Source organism: Wasmannia auropunctata, unplaced genomic scaffold (assembly GCF_000956235.1).
Source record: "Wasmannia auropunctata unplaced genomic scaffold, wasmannia.A_1.0 LD336106.1, whole genome shotgun sequence".
NCBI lineage: Eukaryota > Metazoa > Arthropoda > Insecta > Hymenoptera > Formicidae > Wasmannia > Wasmannia auropunctata.
The window spans coordinates 5,458,126-5,463,243 of record NW_012026784.1 but is presented as its reverse complement, the minus strand read 5'-3'; positions in this window follow the sequence as shown (position 1 = coordinate 5,463,243).

The following is a 5,118-nucleotide window of genomic DNA, read 5'->3' as shown; positions in this document are numbered from 1 at the left end:
TTTATTGGGTTAAAACGAATTAACCCGAAAAGGCCCACCACCACCCCCGTTATATTATATATTTTTAGATTATAATCAACGGTCCTCTTTTTTGTTTCAAGTAACAAACTAATGCCAGTATAATGACAAATAACGTTAGTTTGATACTTGGGATATGTATTTTTTTAAGGTTACATACATTTATATTTTATTTTTTATAATATATTTTGATATCAAAATATACAATAAAAAGTTTCAATATACATAAGAAGTATTATATAATCATAACATCATAACGACAGAGATCGAGTATACTTGATAAATTTTCTTTATATGTATTTTTGATAAGTCTTGTTATATATTTTTAATTTGAGATTTTATATAAAATTTAATTGGGCTAAAACAAATTAGCAAGTAAAAACCCTCCACCACCCCCGCTAATTTAATTAACGGTCCTCTTTTGTTCAAAGTAGCTATATGCCGTCAATATGATGACAAATAACATTATGATGCTACCTAGGTGATATGTATTTTTTTAAGTTTATATGTATTTATATAAACATATAGTATTTTATAATGTATTTTGATATCAAAATGTACAATGAAAATGTATGAAAAGTACATAATTATAAGTAAGTTTCAATATACAAAGTACATAATTATAACTACAAAGCTCGAGAATATTTGAAAAGATTCTCATATATTTTAGATTTGGGATTTTAGACAAACTTTTATTGGGCTAAAACGAATTAGCCCGTAGAGGCCCTCCACCACCCCCGCCGATTTTAATCAGCGGTCCTCTTTTTTTCCCAGGTTGCAAACTGATGACAAATAACATTAGCTTGCTACCTGGATAGTATGTATTAATTTACAATATATTTAATTTTATATTATAATTTATATTTATACAATAATTACAAAATACGTTATTTATCATGTAATAAAGATGTTATAAAAATTACAAAACGCTGTTTAAAATATAATAAAAATAACATTATTAGTAACATAATAAAAAATTGCAGAATTATATAAAAGCGTCAAAAATACATATGATAACATGAATTTTATTAAATTTATCATTACTGAAATATTGAATAATAAAAATTGACGATAATTAAATATTTATTTTTTATCATCAACTTGCGATTATACGAAACTTATTAAATTTTATCTAATGCGAGCAATATTGCAACCAAAAATTTCGATAATAAATTTATGTGTTATGATTTTCTGTCGTTCAAACATTGACCTATTGTTAAAAAATGTTACAGAAATATTCAATACACAAAATAAGCAAAGCTTTAGAGTAAGCCAATGATTAAATTAGAAGTTAAATCGCGATAAGAAGTTAGTACAGACAATGAATAAATCAATTGACAATACTCACAATACTAGTTTTCGAAAAAGGTAAAATCTAATGTTAATGTAATATGAATTATTTACAACTATTATTGCTTGTTAAAAATTAATACAATTCTACATTTTGCGTTTTTTTATGAAAGCGCATTTATATTCTATTTTAGTAAAATATAATTTAAACAATCTATCAAACGCGTATGAATGATTGCCTTCAAGGTTTACATTCTAAAGTTTTATGAATCTTAATAGCGTGAAATGATAGCGATTTTTCCGCGAACAAAGATGGATAATTGGTCACATCGAGGTCCCTTCACCGAATGTACATAAATTAGTATCCGACACAAAAAAGAACAATCTTCATGATGGAGAGCAAACGTAATATGCTCTAATTCTATATTGAATTTCGCAAAGTCCATCCACAACAAAAAGTTAAGCGATTCATTAAGCGTTAGCGGTTCTGTTACAGGAGGGAACGAATACTAAATCTTCCAAATTGCTTACGATAATAATGATAATAATGATTTTAATAGCGCATCAATGACTGTTATCGCACCTTGTATACATAAATTCACATACGAAAAATGTTCTTCCTCATTGAAAAATGCATAAATAGAATGATTCTTACATGGAATTATGGTTACGAAGGAATACATTTAATAATAAAATACATGCGATATTATATCTTATTATACGTATATGTACGGGTACAAATATTTCTCGGGCACCAACTGTTCGAGATGAGTCAAATCCGATAATAGCGGGATATTTTAAAGAATTTTGTACTGAAAACTCTATAAATATAAAATTTAATAATTTCCTATGTTTCGACAATTTAAAAATTTTAGTTATTGATATCCCACTAATATGGGAGTACCCATTTGACTAATCTCGAATTTTTTGTAACCGTACATTTTTAATTACATTCATGTATTCATGCATTTATGTATAAGAATTATAAAATAAAAGAGTACAAATCTGTTGTGTAAAATTATCTAATTGGAAATCAATAAAAATTTAAATTTATCAAATAAATATCATAATATATGCATGTATTTCATTATAAAGAAGTATAAATTGCTACAACTAAACAAATTATAATATTCCAGAGAATAGTGGGATGTCCAGTACCTAAAAATAATTTGTTAAAATAGATTAAAAGTTACAAAATTAAATATATATACGTTCGTAACCATATTTTTGTTAAAATACTCGTCAAAAAATAAGTAAATTACTGATATAAAACTTAAATTCATTTTACTTGATAATTGATATATTGTTTAATTAATCATTATATCCATGTTTATTTTATAATACATAAGTCTTATTGTTATTAAGACAGCATTGATATTAATATTGTTACTAATGGAAGAACATTTAGCAAAAAAAAAATCTTTTCTCAAAAAATATTATTGATATAATTTTACAACTCAATTTTCAAATATGTAGTGGCCGTCATTGATTTATTGCCAAAATTAAAACTTGCGAGAACAGCAAAAAAAACTCGAAAGATTAATTTCGACTGTGTAACAAGAACTTTCAATTTTCAATAAGGCACCGAAATAAATACCGTGGATGTAACTCATGGAAATCAATAAGAAATGACTCTCCATGATGGAGATTATTTCGATTTTTTATCAAAATGAATCACGCTTTTGGCGCTTATTCAACACTAGAGATAGCGGAAGAGAAAGGAGACAGCAATCGCATCCAAAAACAAAAAAAGAACGTAGCGTTTGTTGTTGTCATTAATAAATATTTAAATATTTAAATATTGTTTTAGTAACTATTTCTAAACATTTAATTTAAATACATTTTAAATGTAATTTAAAAATGTTTATAAATATATAATTTAAAAATACGTTAAGAAATATTTAACGCATTACAGAAATCACGGAAAAAAGTTCGTGAATGTAAACCTCAAATTTTGTGAGCAAGAAATTAATAAATAATCATTGGCTCAGCTAAAACTTGAATTTTCAACATCTTATTTAATAAACGTATATATTAAATGCTATAAAAAATGACAATAATTTTAAAAATTGAATTTTTAATTTAAAATTTCTCCAAATTACGAATACTTTTTTTCGGTATTCAAATTAAATCCGAATACGAAAACAACAAATGTTAAAATTAAAGATTTATCAAAAACGTTAGTTTTTAATAAACTTCTTGTTATCATATGAGTTTTGCGTAATTTATTTTACAATAATTTGGTTTACTAAGACCAAATAAATGAGTAGCCTTAAATATTCGATATCTAATATTTAAATATATACATAATATTAGTCTTAAATATTTGATATCAAAATATTCGAAAATATAAATAAATCATCAATAATTATACAAAAATAATGATAACATTTATCTGAACATAGTAATACATTCTACATGATATATTTAAAATTACATATAATTATGATTGCAATACAATTATTTAGTATTGCACTTTACATGATATATTTAAAATTACATATAATTATGATTGCAATACAATTATTTTAATTCACACGTTACATTATTTGTAATGTAAACACATACCAACACACACACATACATATAAAAAATGCTTAAAATTAATTTTAAATTTTACACAGTTTTTAGCCTCAAGGAATTAATTCTTTTTGTGTTAAATATATATTATAAATAAATAATTTTAATTTAATATATATTATATATATAATTTAACATAAAAAGAATTAATTCCTTGGGCTAAAAACTGAGTAAAATTTAAAATTAATTTTCTCTACCTTTCCAATTATCAGATATAAAAATGTAATCTATGAATCCCTATCTGAATATTATATAATTTATTACATATTTAGCAGTTGTTTTTAATTTTAAAAAAGAGAAATTTAATGTTGCCGCATTGAATATCATATAATTTGGAATATTTTAATACTTAAAATATTAAATTATTCTTAGTTTTTATCTATATCTTTAAATGTATATATTTTCCTGCCTACCCGTATTTTTATTTACTCATGCCTACCTATTCGCGTATTCCTACCTATCCGTATTTTTACTATTATTAATGCATTATAAATATAGAAAACGTAAAACCGTCGATTCTGATAGAGAACACCTAACACATCTCCTATCGGATATTCGATAAATGGAGTATCCTAAACACGATTTAAAATAATATGGAGAAAGGACAACAATTATTTAAATATAAAAACTCGCAATTTAATTTGCGAGCAAGTTTACCCTCCCGATTATTAATAACCCCCCCAATCTTAATATTATATTATAGCATGAAATTTTTATGGTACGCACCTTAATTTTGATTATGATAGACCTTACCGTACAATAAGATGTGGTGTAGTTTCTTCTGGTCAGATTGGACTTACCTATTGCGATGTCTCTGACCAAATCTATTCTAGCTATATGACAGCCAGAAAATAAAGAGACAAACTTTGTCTCCAGCTAATTAACAGCACTGGTAGAGAATTATTATGATCGATTATAAACAATTATGAAAGTTAAGAGCATATAAAATAGACAATAATGTCCATTAATAAAATTAATTTAATTTAATTTTGCAATTTACTTCTAAACGACAAAAAATATACTCTTCCCAACAAAAATTATATAGTGGGCAAACAATAGCGATAGAAAGAATTAATATCAATAATATCATTAAAGAATAAAAAAACTCTAATATTAATCATGTTTTATTCAAAATGTTGTAATTATATCTTGATCCCGATAATTTAATTTAAATAGAAAATTTTTAATGCAAATCGAACCGCGAACTATTACCTTATCTTACTTAATACA